The sequence below is a fragment of the Schistocerca nitens genome, chromosome 1 (assembly GCF_023898315.1).
Source record: "Schistocerca nitens isolate TAMUIC-IGC-003100 chromosome 1, iqSchNite1.1, whole genome shotgun sequence".
NCBI classification, from domain to species: domain Eukaryota; kingdom Metazoa; phylum Arthropoda; class Insecta; order Orthoptera; family Acrididae; genus Schistocerca; species Schistocerca nitens.
The window spans coordinates 116,475,118-116,491,660 of NC_064614.1; positions in this window are offsets into that span (position 1 = coordinate 116,475,118).

Below are 16,543 nucleotides of genomic sequence, written 5' to 3' on the forward strand. Positions count from 1 at the left end.
TTAGCTCGATTGGAGACGGACTTGGTGATCGAGCAAGCCAAGGCAACACGTCGACAGTTCATGGAGCATGTTAGTTTACAACAGCGTTATGTGAGCGAACGTTGTCCTTCTGAGAAACACTATCTGGAATGCTATTCATGAATGGCAGCACAAGAGGTCGAATCACCAGACTGACGTAAAAATTTGCAGTCTATGTGCGTGTGATAACCACGGGAGCGCTGCTGCTGTCATACGGAATCGCACCCCAAACCGTAACTCCAGGTGTAGGTCCAGTTTGTCTAGCACCGAGGGAGGTCGGTTGCAGGCCCTCAGTTGGCCCCCTTCTAACCAGCACACGGCAACCAGACCTCCATCCTGTCCTCCAATGAACTCCCGCTCGACACCGCTGAAGTCACAAATGGCAGTGGTTTGGAGTCAGTAAAATACTCGCTACAAAGCGTCTGGTTCGGATCTGTCCTTGAAGCAGATGATTTTTAAGAGTTCCTTGTGTCACTATGTTGTCAAGTGCTGCTCAAATAGTTGGTGCAGATGCAGTACGATACGCCAGAGCCAAACACGTCGGTCTTCCGTGTCACATGGCCGTGGGGAGCCCGTTCTTCTTCTGACAGCATATTTTCGTGACCAGCAATCATTTACAGCCGCTACATTCCTGTCAAGTCTTCATGCAGTGTCGCGAAAGGAACATTCAGCTTCTTGTAGCCCTGTTACACGACCTCAGTCAATCTCAGTGAGGTGTTGATAATGGCGTCTTCGTCGTGTAAAATCACTCACCACGTCCAGTCTCAGACGTAACTAACGCTTACGATCGTTACAGCGTGTATTCAAAGCAAAGCTGAGTTGAATCCTAGCGCCGCTCTCACGCGACTGGTGCGAAATCTAAAGAGACATCGTCTTTCAGATGTAGGAACACGTCTATCAACTTTCGTTTATGTTGCACAACTTCTTCGTGGTGCTGCGATTTTTTTTTCGTCAGTGTAAATGTTACAAATTTATAAGTACGACAAACGATTTGGCAATAAATTTTTAATGTTCTAAATATTTTACTTGCGGAAGACAAACGACTCTTTCGCATTTCTCTGTTAGCCTCTTAACATGTGCTGCCAGTTTCTGTTTACTCTTAGTGTACAGGCCCAGGTATTTTATTACTTTTTTGATTACCGTCTTGTACAGTCTCAACCCAATACGATTGTTGTGCTGGATTCTATAGAGAAAGTATATAAATATTTTGTTTTGGACAGTGGTATTTCTAAGCCATTTTGATCCAGTCATGCTTGCAGGTTTGGGACGGCCTGATCTAACACCATTGTACAAATATATAAGTCGTGTCTCTATGCATAAATGTATCAATCATTCAAATCCGGAAAGGCAACAATATTATCGAGCATCCCTTCCTATGAGTCACTCGAATGCGTTTTGTACACAGTGGGTTATAACATGGATCTGTGATACAAACTAGTGCTAGAAGTCTTCAGGCTAATAGATTTCGTACGGTCCTAAACCACTTAATATCGGTTAGATGGATAGTGTTGTCGATCATGGGCAAATCGTCCAGAAACTCCCTGTGAACTTAATTTACTTATTAGTATGGGTACAGATAAACTACCATGGTGTAGTTATTACTGTTAAATCATCGTTTGTCATCGATTGTTAGACTAAAGTTCAATCTGTGCTTGTACCACGTCTGAAACCAAACTGATAGCTCGACAGTCGATCATTGTTTTCAGTCCAACATCCTAACCTACTTGTTGTCATTCGTTCAAATATTTTGTGAAGACAAGAGGATATAATGACTGGTGTGCACCATTCCAGTCAATGATTCGCTTTGTTGGCTTTCTCTATACTTGTTCATCTTAGGTACTGGAATGTTCTCTAGTGACTCCACAGATTGTTAAGAGAATTAAAGTATTTTGTCTCCTGATGCTGGCAGTTGCAATATACTCGTAATATACGTGTAATATACGTTATCAGGTCTAGGCACTGATTCTCTTCCAAGGTGTCAGGTGTTCTTCATCTCTGATGTAATCAGGGATTGCAATAAAGCATGGGTGTCGCTGTCCTAACTGTGAGGTAACTCAGGATCTACGGCCACTGGATCCAGTTTCTGTAACATCATCTCCAGTGGGTCTTCGCCAAGCAACTCTATTCGTTGTTTATTCTTTTCTTAATTACTTTTACATTTCTAGTCGGTTAATAATGCTTATTTGACCCCACACAATCCTATAATGATAAAATTAAAAATGTTATTAAATTGTGTAAAAGTATACTATTAGACTCAGAGGTCCACTTTCTCACCAACATCAATTCTACATCTCCCAGACTCGATGGCCTCCCTAAGCTCCACAAACATAATATCTCAATCCATCCTGTTGTGTCATCACTCTCAGCTCCATGTTACAAATTAGCCAGAGAGTTAAATGACCTTATCAAGATGTAAACCAAATTTAAATCTAGTCATGGTAGTCTTAATTCAGGCGATTAGTGAACAAGTTAAAAGACATGCAAATCCCCCCTAATGACAAGATAGTTTCTTTTGATGTTAGTAACTTATTCACTAATATACCCGTTTAGGAGTCCCTATACATTCTCACAGACTTACTAGGTAAATTAGGATTTAACCCAGTTGTCACAGATGACGTAAGGGTGGCTACAGAAACTTGTCTAACTCGAAGTTATTTCCATCTCAGTGGCAGGATATACAAACAGTTGGGTGGTCTAGCTATGGGATCTCCTCTCAGTCCAGTCCTTGCTGCAATCTTCATGGACAGTTCTGGAAAACAGTTTCTGGAAAATAATCCACTCTCTTCCAACATTGGATACTGGTTTAGATGTGTTGATGATGTGTTATGCTTATGGACAGTTACTATCAGACAACTTAAGAAATTCCTGAAGCAGTTAAATTCCAAACATCATCATCATCATCATCATTATCATTGGTGTGGACAGTTACTATCAGACAACTTAAAAAATTCCTGAAGCAGTTAAATTCCAAACATCATCATCATCATCATCATCATCATCATTGGTGTTCTACCAAAAGGCGGGTTTCCACATGGTAGTTCTCAAGGCTGTCCAGTCTTCTGCCATCCTCTTCAGATCCACATAATTTCCTCTTCCCTTTATGTCATCTATCATCTTGTATCTCCTTCTTCCTCACAGTTTTCTCCTACAAACCAGTCCTTCCAAAGCATCTGCTGGCAAGCTCTCCCTTCTCCATGAATGTCCCAACCAGGTCTTTTTCCTTTCTGTTATAACCTTCAACATACATCTTCTCTCACCGACCCTTTCCTATTCTCTTTCATTACTCACTCTTTCCATCCAGCTTATTCTCTCCATTCTCCTCCACATCCACATCTAAAATGCTTCTAACCTTTTTACATCCTCTCGTCTCAGTGTCTATGTTTCTGCCCCATATAGTGCCACACTCCAGACAAAACATTCGCCAAGCCTTTTCCTTAGACTTTTATCTAATTTGCCACATAACAGTCTCCTCTTTCTCTTGAATGCCTCCTTCGCTGTGGCAATTCGAGTTTTTACTTCCTGGTGACATCTCAAGTCTTCAATTATTGTGCTTCCAAGATATCTGAATGCACTTACTTGGTTAATGGTAGCTTGTCCTATTTTAATATTGGACAGTTTGTGCCTTGTACTGATGACCACACCCTTTGTTTTTGCTGGTTTAATTGCATCCCACATTCCACAGAAGCTTCATTCAGATCTTTCAGCATGTTATTCACTGTCCGCTCACTTTCTGCCACTAATACCATGTCATCAGCAAATCTTATACATTCTATTCTCTTTCCACCACTACATATTCCTATTTACCCATTTCAGCCTTCCGCAAGATTCCAAGATGGCCGCCGAGTGAGAACACTGGTATTTTCTTTGTCTGCTAAAAGAACTTATTTAAGAGGAAATAGTGTCAAATTTAAATTTTCTTTGTTTTTTATACTTGCTGTAGTGTCCGTTCTTGTCATAAAACTGAATATTAGCGTCCCAGCAGCGCTTGTTCTTGATAAAGCCTGTTCTTTAGCTGAATTACACGATAATTGCGACATAACCTGAAATTTTGCGTGACATAAACACAAAGAATTCTATTCAAGTTTTCTTGATAGTGCAAAATTCGCCTGAAAAAGACTGCTACTAGTTTCATCAGTGTCTATCATCACAATGAAAGTGTAATTAAATGTTTCTGAATTGTATTTAACTAACACATTTCGTATTGTTTACTAGTTAGATAGACGCAATCTAGGCCTAAATTTTCCGAGTTATAAACGAATTATAAACGTTTAAAAACCTGACCAAACACGCATAATAACGTAAATTCTCTAAAAGCAAATTAATTACAAATTCATTCTTCTGTCAGTGTATCTCTAAATCAGTACAAAAACAAAAAAAAAAAAACAATAACAAAAAACCACCAGCGCACATAAGACCTCTGTGTCGTTTTTCGTTTACACACAGCCTATCTTGTGTCCTTGACAAATTGAAAATATTCTTTGAACTTAATTATTCTTTCGAAACTGATCACGAGTGAGAAATGTGGGAGCTGTTTTGGGTAGCGAGTAGAGGGATTTGTTGCCAATCTTGTAGGAAATATTTTCACTGGGGGGGATGCAGTGGGCAGAATGTTGGAAGAACAGAAGAGGCTCTCTCCTAGAACTGCAGAGTATGCAGTAGGAACATTTTGAATGAGGAACAGGAAAAGAAAATCTGTGCCCTTCAGGCACAGCTGGAGGAAGCAAGGAAGGAACTCATAAGGATCAAGGGAGAAGGGGGGTGGAGGGTGTTTGGGAACTGGCAGCTGGTAGGAGGATAGGAAGAAAGAGAACGCGATGTTTATTGCAACGAGGCCAGCACTTTCATTGAAAATCTACTCGTATTGCTGCAGTTATTACAGCATACAAACATAATACTAACAACTGTGCCCACGAGATATGACCTGGCAGACTGGTCTTGTGTGAACAGAGAAATTCGCCTAACGAATAGTAAACTGAAACACTTTTGCACTAAGTTTACGAATGTGACACTACTGGATGTAGACAGGTATGAGAGACACTGCTTCACAAAGCATGGACTACATCTAAATCAGTTTGGCAAAAATAAACTAGCAGCAGACATTGGAAAAGCTTTTCATGAAATAATAGGCCTAAACAATAACGATCATGAAAGCAGACCAGTCATAGCCCTTACTAACGAGGGAAACTAGTGAGCAGGGCCAACTCCAGCAGGATTTGGTCCAGTAACAAAAATCTGCAACAAGTAATTAATACACAAACGAAAGTTCACTCAAACAGCAATACAATTAAAGACAAACAAAAGTTAACAGTGTTTCATCAGAACATAAGAGGCCTATACTGCAAGCTGGATCAGTTCACAGCAAATATAGAAGACACAAAAGGCATAAACAGTGCCCACATTCTGTGTCTAACAGAACACCACATCACTGCTGGTATTGAAGTGGTCCCTAATCCCAACTATGTTTTGGCAACGTCTCATTGCAGGAACTATATGGACAAAGGAGGAGTAGCTGTATATGTAAAAAACAATTTCTTGTTCACGGCAATAGATGTACAAAGATTCTGCTTTGAGCTACATTCTAAAGTATGTGCTATAGAGGTGCCAGACACTGTCTCCAGATTAACAGTTGTGGCAGTTTACAGGGCACCATCTGGTAATTTTAAAGTGTTTGTTAAACAATTAGATACTCTTTTGTTGTACTTAAGTAGAAAAAATAGGGCCATGGTAGTTGTTGGGGATTTTAACATAGATTTCTTGGTTAATTCTCCCAGCAAGGTGGAGTTTGAAAATCTCATGGGCACGAACAACCTTGTTCCTGTGGTTAGCTCGCCCACCAGAACCACAACCTCTTCCAGTACTCTCATTGATAACGTTTTTGTTGATCAGAGTAAAGTCAACCATATTAATAATGAAATGGTTATAAATGGTCTGTCTGACCATGACGAACAACGAGTTACTTTCAACAGCTTGGGAATTCCTCTGAGTGACACCTCACTTAGATGGAAAACAGTAAGGAAAATAAGTGAGGAAGCTATTCAAATGTTCAGATCATGTCTTCAGCATACTGACTGGACACCTGTTTATCTAGCAGAAACTGCTAATTCAAAATACAATTTATTCACAAATGAGATAGCAGGTACCTTTGAAAGTGTATTTCCAAAAAAGTCATACAGAGTCCAACCTGCTAGGTCTGCAAAAAAACCATGGCTCACTAAGGGCATCATAGCTTCCTGTCAGAGAAAAAGACATTCTACATAGCATCAAAGACTTCTAACAACCCTGCTCAGCTAAAACATTATAAACTCTACTGTAAAATTCTTGCCAAAGTAATTAAAAACTCTAAAAGTATGTGTATAGCATCTGAAATTACTAATTCTGAAAATAAAATTAAAACAATCTGGAATGTGATAAAGAGAGAAACAGGGACTGTAAACTACACCAAAGTCAAAAATATTGTTTTAACTGTTGTCAACTCAGAGATAATTAATATTGAGGAAATTGCTGAAATCTTTAACCAACATTTTTTAACTGTCCCAACACAGATAGGTTGCCATGGTTCTGTAGATAAAGCTGCCTGTATAATGAAAAATAATTTTCCAGAACCTTTCAGTCAAATAAGTGTGCTTCCCATTACTGCCAATGAAATAAAAAAAATCATACAGTCTTTGAAAAATAAACATTCTGCTGGTATCGACGATATTTCAAGCAAGCTGTTGAAGGCTTGCTGTAGTGAAGTGGCCGAAGTTTTATCTCACATCTGCAACACATCCATGCAACAAGGAGTGTTTCCAGACAGAATGAAATACTCTGTTGTCAGGCCCCTGTACAAAGCAGGGGATGCTACAAATGTGTCAAACTATCGCCCTATCTCTCTATTAACAACATTTTCAAAAGTCCTAGAAAAAGCTCTGTACAACAGGATTGTGGCACACCTTGGTGACCTGAACATCATTAACAGTCAGCAGTTCGGTTTTCAAAAGGGAGTTTCAATAGATAACGCAATTTTCTCATTCACAAATGCTGTTCTAGAGTCTATAAACAGCAAGAGGCTGCCAATTGGTGTCTTACGCGACCTATCAAAGGCGTTCGACTGTGTAAATCACCAGATACTCTTCAAGAAGGCCTGTTGTTATGGAATTAGAGGACCTGCAGGGAACTGGTTAAAATCGTACCTCGAAAATAGGAAGCAGAAGATTATTCTAGATGTTTCAGATAGTGTATCACAATATATAGTGGACTCTGAGTGGGGAATTGTGCAGCATGGAGTGCCACAGGGATCAGTGCTTGGGCCCTTGCTGTTCCTCATATATGTTAATGACCTGCCTTTATCCATCAATAAGCAGTGTAAATTTACAATGTTCGCTGATGATACGAGCATTGTGGTGGATAATGTGTCAACTACTGACTTAGAATCTGAGGTCAATGATATCCTTAAAGAAGTTCTGTATTGGTTTAGTATTAACTCCCTTTCAATAAACCTGAAAAAAACCAATTTTATCCAGTTCCAGACAACCCACAAAAACCCAAAAGAAATAGTTATCACACAGAATAATCAGATGATAAAGCAAGTGTACTTATCAAAATTCCTAGGTGTATACGTGGACAGTAGGCTGAACTGGGAACATCACGTTCTACAAACACTAAAACGGCTGACGTCGGCAACATTTGCTTTACAAATTTTGTTACGCTTCAATGACATTACCATCTCAAAGTCAGCTTACTTTGGCTATTTTCATTCAGTCATGTGTTATGGCATCATCTTCTGGGGCAATACACCTGCCGCAAAGAAAATCCTCACAGCACAAAAAAGAGCAATAAGAATCATTTGTGGTGTACCCCCACGAACCTCATATCGAAATCTTTTTAAACGACTTGAAATACTGACAGCAACTTCTCAGTACATATATTCACTGATGTGCTTCATAATAAATAACCCCACTCTGTATGAAACGAATTGCCTACATCATGAACATAACACCAGAAGAAAAGAGGATTTCCACTGTGAGTTAAAGAACTTGGCACTTATTCAGAAAGGGGTAAAGTACGCTGGAACGAAAATTTTCAATTCCCTACCCAACAGCATCAAAAGTATAAGGAGTAGTACATCAGTATTTAAACGTAGCTTGAAAAATTATTTACTTGAGACCTCACTTTATTCACTAGAGGAATTCTTTCAGAGAAGTAAGTAAAACCCAGACTGGAAAGATGTTTTTAAATTTTTTGACACTGTTTACTGTTAAACTAATGTAATAATGCCCTAATGTAAAAATTCCTGTTTTCCTCATTTCCATTTTTGGGTCACTTTTAAACCCAAAGTGGGAAGTTTTGATTACTGTTCAAGGTTAAAATAAATGCAATAATGCCCTAAATATGAAACTGCTGTCTTCACATTTATGTTCACTAGTTTTTAAGCTAAAAAGTATGACTTTTGTGCACTGTTATTAATACTATAACAATGTCTTTATTCTATGTATTTTATTATGTATATTGACACGTTCCACATCTGAGTGACTTGCTCACAAGTACAGATCTATGGAACAAGTATATAAATAAATAACACCTTGTCCAATGCTACTTCCTTCTGACTTTTGATTTCCAATCCTTATCCTTACTTTCTGGTGTAAATATAGATTCTGCATCAGTCATCTCTCTTTCCAATCTACTCTAAACACAACACTATACATTTCACAATGGGGTCTGGGGGCATGTACATAAATTATTTAGATCAAACTGTCGACTTCAGTGACCATATTCATACTTTCAATATTTATAGGACATCTTCCATAACAGATATTGTAGTACCTGCCAATTCTCAACACCCAGTGACTCATAAACATCTTGCCTTTCATTCGATGATTTGTCGCATAGCATCCATCACCATAAGTGAAGACAACTTGCAAATTCATTGCAGTCAAACGAATATCATCAAACAATGGCTATCCTCCACCTTGGTGGACTCCATTATGCACAGGTATACTCTCTTCTCTATCCTGTTCCTGACCCACCACCTCAAGATAGCAACAAATTGTCCACAATTCCTTACTTAGGAAAAGTCTCACTGGATGTAAGCGGAAAGTTTTAACCCAGGAACATAAAAACGTAGTTTTATGTGCTCAACACTGTTGTACAGTTTTTGCCCAATGGTAAATACGGTACTCCAGCTATAGAAATGGGTGGAACACATAAAATTACTTGTAACTGTGGCAAATTCTACTCTGACAGGGTAATATGGACTATATTTGAGGAACAAAACTGAGGAAGCTAGCATCTAATTTTACAGGCTACCTGCTTAAAGAAGGCCATAGTTAAAAGGTCAAACATTAAGTATTACATCATATCCATAAAGGAAGAAAGATGAACAATCATGAAATAATGGGAAATAAAAAAAATGTGTCCACTGGCCAAGCTTTGTGTTGAATGACCAGACAGTTCCCTTACTTGCCTCTTCTAACTGCAGATACTATTCATAGTCGTACCCAGACCATGTTGTAAATTACCTCTCTTATTCACAGGCCCCTTTTCCTTTAATTCAGTTACTATAATTTCTCCGTGTTGAGTTAAAAATTTGACCTGTTTGTAATTTAGGACCTATCAAAAGCAAGATTATTTTGTGCAGTCACTCCTTTGGAATGTGTCACCAAAGTTTATTGTTTAGTTTTTTTCTATGAACAACTTTTGTAATTTGTTTATAGTTCATTAGTTAATGTGTCTCATACATTGCCTTAAAATCTTTTGGAACGTTGATCTAGTAATTGATATTTTGATATTACGACTTATCTAGTAATCACAGTTGAGGGCATATATAAGTTGTTAATTTTTATTTTTAGATGACCGGTTTCGATCTTCTATGGAGTTCATCTTCAGATCTGCTCTCTGTGAGGAGGAATTAAACATAATGCTTCAGTTACAGTGAAAATGGACATTAATACACAATAAAGGCGCAGCATGATATACTCTTGATGACTGGAAATTAAGAGTCTGGTTCGTGAGAAACCAACAAAGGATATTTTGATGTTATAAAGAAGAACATACATGATGAAAGCAATGACACAAGAAATCAGTTACTACTAATAATAGGACTCATTCAAACGTGGGCCTTTTGGTAAATGTAATGTAGCTTAGACAGTCGGTAGGACACCAGCTTGGTAACCAAGAAGATGATATTACCTTCCACCATTAATCAAAGATGTTATGGAGTCCCACTGGCAAGAAGGACGCCAGCTAGTAACAATGAAAACGATGTGTAATCGATAAGTACTGTCATTTGCTAACACATCTGTGTAACCATCTGCAGTTTGTATCGCCTCCGTTTTTATCCCGACCTGATCTGATCGGATAGCAGCCCAATATTTATTATTAACACGACCGTGAACCTAATTGGGCTGGTAACTGGAATTGACTGCTACGGAAGTTGTTACTTTCCAGTTCGTCCTGTTCAGTACTATAATACTGAATGTCTGGTAATAAGGAACACCAATGCAGTTTTACTAATTACGAACTTATATTCTTCTCAAAACACAAAAAGGAGACAGCCACTGCCTTCGTCATACATATCTAATTGCGGCTAATCCCAGCACAGACTTTCTTCATTTTCCATTATCGTCACATGCTACAAGTTGGTGTAATACGCTTATGTAATGCGTATTTTAAGTAAATTAGCTGCTTGTTATGTCGTTACGTTTACCGGATACAATAGGTCCTTGTTTAAATGGCCGAGTCACTGCTGAAAAGTAGGATGTAGACAGAAAGCGTGGGTTACAAGACATACAGTCACATCGTACTGTCGCAAAGTAAATGTAAGAGAACACCAGATACTGGATCGAAATAAGTTTTTGTCCCAAGGATATCACTGAAACTGTGTAATGGTAAGAGCTATCCTGTATGGCCAAATGGCCAATATTTAAATATGTACATAAAATTTGCAATTTGTTATAGCATTACGTTTGCACAGACATAATATTCATTATTTAAATGGTCACATCACTGTTTAAAATTATAATAATACATTCTTACAGATTACAAGATATGCATGTAACTTTTATACAAATGAAAAATACATGCATACATCAAGAATCCAAATGATTTTAGATAGTCGACCAGTTGTGTCTGCAGAAAACAACAGTCATGAAGTGGTATAGTAAAAGCGATTCTGCATGTAATAAAATACAGGCTAAAATATTGTAATAGGGGAATTATAAAATACAGTAATATTTGCTAAATATTCGCTTTATATAATGTAAATGCTGGCATGAGAGTAAAACGTTAAAATAGTAAAGTAATCAACAGCACATGAGTCAGGCAACTGGTGACCTATATTCAAACTGAATTTTGAAAAACACATATGGATGACACAGGGTAATATGCACAACCCATGAATGTTTTTACGACAGGTAAAAAGCTTTACACAACAGACTGATTAGGTCTGAACTGACGTCAGGTTGTACTTCACTTTTAGTTGCCTAGGAATGACAAGGTAATAACAGTGATAATGCAGTGTGGTAAAAGGTTAAAAGCAGCCATTAGGTACTATATTTGTGATAAAAAGTAAAAGAGAACATTTAAAGCTGAATTACAATAATTGGGACCTCGTTATATGTAGTAGTATTTGCGAAATATTGATGGATGTAGCATACAGGTTGTCATGGAGATAAAACTTTTATGATGCTGAATCGTAAAATAATCAGTAGCACTAGAAAGAAAATAAAACTGGGACATAATGAACATCCCAAATTTAATTACAGTAAGACACTCTGAATGTGTGAGAGTACAATCCACTTGGCAAACTGTGAAAGTGAAGAGTTGGGAATTTTAAATTACTTCATCAAAAAGATTGAAGAAAAAGTTTTCCTTAAATTTCAGTTGCTTTTTAAGTAGGGCTGACGATTCTTTTCGATCGTAGACATAAATTTCAAGTCCCTTCAAGGTATTATGCAATGTTCTTCTATGGACCATGTGGAGAACTTTGAGGTTATTATCAATTTCTTCTGGTTGATATGTTGCCCATAAACAGATTTACTGCTAGCTGTTCAGGAAGAACGTTCTTGAAATATTATTCTAAAATTGCTGCCTATGTGGCCTATGTAATCATCGACTGAAAAAATTGGCAGGACTTCTGCTGTTTAACTACTGGCAGCCAAGCTGTATTCAGCAGTGTTCTCCATGCCAGCATGGACAGAACCGCTTCATAACAGTGCGTCCTACTGTCATCAAGTGTATATCATGCTGCGCCTTTTTAATATACTATTGTATATTAAAGTCCATTTCTATTGTAACTGAAGCATTGTGTTTTATTCCTCTTCACAGAATGTAGAGCTGATGATGACGTCTTTAGAAGATCGAAACTGGTCATCTAAAAATAAAAATTAATAACTTATATGAGACCATGACTGTGTTTACTAAATTAATTAAAATATGTTATCTTAGTTAAATAATTTTCCATCTCATTTACACTGAAATAATCCTTCACTAAAACTAATGTCAACATTTCTCATCTCTGCAAATGGAGATACTCTGTAGAGGCATTGGTTTAACATCTTTGATGTAACAAAATGTCGCTGCACCACATACTTATCTTTGTTCCTAATGATGGTATAACAGCCAAAAGCCGGTTTCTGAAATAAAAAATTAATATCGTAGAATATTGCACCAGCATTATGTGTCTTCTCATGCATAATGTATCAAATATTCTGCCAAGAAGTGACAGAACAGTCAATCAGTACAAGTAAAATATTCCAACTCACTTTCTGAAATTTTGGATAACTGATGTACTTTTACATGAAACAATAAATGCAGAAATTGTTTCAACAATTAGTATACAATCTGGAGGCAGTTGCTGATAGAATTGGATTCTATTGGCCCTGGTGATCAAATGGAAATCTCATAGTTCTTCAGAGACGGTCATCTGCATAATAAATAAATTATGGAGAAGTTGTGTAATGGTTGTGAATCTGAAGGAAATGTTGCAAGATGAAATCATTGAGAGCTCTATTGTGGAGATAGGTCTGATGCTAACAACTACTACCCAATCTCACTTCTGACAGTTTTATCCAAAATTCTTGAAGAAGTAATGTATTCAAGACTAGCTTCACATATTTTCAATATAAAGTAGTAAGAAAATGTCAATTTGGCTTTCAGAAAGGCTTTTCAACAGAAAATACTGTACATGTTTTCAATGATCAAATATTAAATACTCTGAATAGCTGAATATCACCTACTGGGATATTTTGTGGTCTCTCAAAGGCTTTTGACTGTGTGAATCATGAAAATCTTCTAGACAAGCTTAAGTACTGTGGTATGAGTGAATCAGTGCACAAATAGTTCAATTAGCATTTTACTGAAAGAATGCAGAATGTTGAGTTAACAGTACAGATAGTCAGCAAAAATCAGTGGAGTCCTCTAACTGGGGAGGTGTCATGAATGGTGTCCTACAGCGTTCAGTGTTGGGTCCCTTATTGTTCTTAATATATATTAATGACTTACCATTCTATATTCATGAAGATGCAAAACTAATTCTTTTGCTGATGATCCAAATATAGTAATCACACCCAACAAACAAGAATTAGATGAGGAAATTGTAAATAATGTCTTTCAGACAATTATGAAGCAGTTCTATGCAAATGGACTCTCACTAGATTTTGAGAAAACACGGTATATACAGTTATGTACAGTAAATGGCATAGCACCATTGATAAAAATAGACTATGACCAGAAGTCTGTCACCAAAATAGAATACTCAAAATTTCTGAATGTGTGCATTGATGAGAAATTGAATTGGATGAAACACATTGATGATCTGCTGAAACTTTTAGGTTCAGCTACATATGCTATTAGGGTTACCACAAATGTTGGTGACAAACCTATCAATTAATTAGCCTACTATGCCTATTTTCACTCACTGTTTTCATATGGCTTCATATTTTGGGGTAATTCATCACTAAGAGCGAAAGTAATCATTGCACAGAAGTGTGTAATAAAAATAACAGCTGGAGCTGATCCAAGATCACATTGGAGACACTTATTTAAGGAACTCAGGGTATTTACAGTACTTGTGCAATACATACATTCACTTATGAAGTTTGTTATTAGTAACCCATCCCAGTTAGAAAATAATAGCAAAGTGCATATCTCCAACGCTAGAAGAAAGGATGATCTTTATTATTCTGGGTTAAAACTAACTTTGGCACAGAAGGGGGTGAATTATACCGCCACAAAAATTCTTTGGTCATTTGCTAAATAGCATTAAAAGTCTGACAGATAGCCAACCAGATTTAAAAAATAAATTAAAAGAATTTCTGAGTGACAACTCCTTTAACTCAACAGATCATTTTTTTGATATGAAGTAGTAACTGTGAAAAAATTACATTTTGTAAAGAACATTAATGTTAAACTGGCACATTCCACATCATTACGGAATGTTGTATTCATGATCTATGGAACAAGTACTAATGTAATGTAATGGTAAACTGAAGAAGCTGAAGCCTAACCAGACTTAACTTATGATTTCTGTTCTACAGTGTGGTCAGTATAGACCATGGTTGGAAATTCGATGCATCTAACCTCAAATGAAATGAAATGATCATATGGCAAATTCATAATGATTCAATCATGAGTGGCAACGATTCCTCACAGTCGTGGCTAATCGCCTGTTGAGATAGTCATTCTCAGCTGATCACTATTATATCTGGGTAAAACAATAGTGCAACACAGGTTATATGCCGTAACCAGTCACAGTTTAATGAATACCTTAACATAGGTAGGTATATGGCGATTACTTAAAATTGAGATTGACTGATGACGATGTAAAATCTATTTTCATGATAATGATGTGGATATCGTGATAAGGAACGGCAGGGAAGGCCATCCAGTTGAAAAGAAATGTGCACATGTAAAAAGGGCACCCACAGATGTTGGACAGAGTAACACAAGAACAAGAAGGAAGGCGGAGTAGCATTGGGTAACAGAAGAAATACTTAAGTTGATCGACGAAAGAAAAAATATACAAAAGTATCCAGGGAAAGACAGGAATACAGCAACATACAGCACTCATGTTTCAAATAAATAGGAAGGGTGCAGTGCAGCTAAGGTTAAATGGTGCAGGAAAATGTGAAGAAATCGTAAAAGAAATAACCATCAAAAGAACTGACTCAGCATGTATAGAAAAGCCAAAACAACTTTCTGTGAAATTAAAAGCAGGAGGGGCACACACACAGACACACACACACACACACACACACACACACACACACACACACACACACATTAAGAGTGCAATGGCGATCCCAATTCAATTTTAAGTGCAGAGAAGAGAGCAGATAGGTTGAAGGGGTACATTGAAGGCCTATACAAAGGGAAGGAATTACCAGATGGCATGACAGAAGAAGTGGGAGTCGATGTGGAAGACATAGAAGGCCCAATATTAGACACTACTTTAACGGAGTTCTGGGAGATTTGCGATCGAATACAGCAGAAGGTCTAGATAATCTTCCTTCCTTAGATGAAATGGCAACCAAACTACTATTCTAATTGGTTTTTAGGATCTATGAGATAGGAGGCATATCATCAGGGTTTTCAGAAAAATGTCATCTACAGTTTCGAAGACAGCAACAACATGTAAGTTCGAGAACTATAGCACAGTCAGCTTAACGTCTTTTGCGTCCAAGTTGACGACAAGAATAGTACGTGGAAGAGTGGAAAAAAACCGAGCAGCTATTAGATGACGCTCGTTTGGCTTTATGATAGGTACGGGCACCAAAGAGGTAGTTCTAACGTTAACCTTGATAATGGAAGCAAGACTTAAGAAAAACATGATCCGTTCGTAGGGTTTGTTGACTTAGAAAACGGGTTAGACAGTGTAAAATGGTGCAGTACGTTCTCCAAGAAATTGGTGTTATCTATAAGGAAAGAATGGTAATGTGCAATTGTGTACAAGACCAAGAAGAAACAATAAGAATCGAAGACCAAGAACGAAGTGCTCCCATGAGAAAGGGTGCAAGATTGGGATGCAGTCTTTCGCCCCTACTTTCCAATGTACACTTTGAAGAAGCTGTGACGGAAGTAAGAGAAAGGTTCAAGAGCGAGATAAAAAGTCAGGATGAAAGAGTATTAAGAATATCAAGTTTAAAGAAATTTTTTATACGCCAGATCGCGTTCAGAACTGTTTCTCATTGACTGGTTTCGCCAGGTAAGACTGTTATCTCCAGATCTTTAAAAAATTTTTTGGTTGTACATCATGTTCCATTGTGCATTCATATCTCATGTCATGTTAATATTTTAGTGGAGAGTATATTGCACATTCCATACAGATTTGTCGAAAGTAAAATTACAAACCGGTTCAAAGCTGGAATAGCACAATGTGGTGTGGGGCTTTACAAGAGGAAAGAAATGGACCAAGCGTAGTTGCAGTAAGGTATGTAAACGAACGACTGATATGGATAGATTTGACAGTGGCTAGGAAGAAAATTAGAATTGTGTCAGTATATTCCCATTGTGAAGGAACAGATCAAGATAAGATGGATAGTTTTTATGA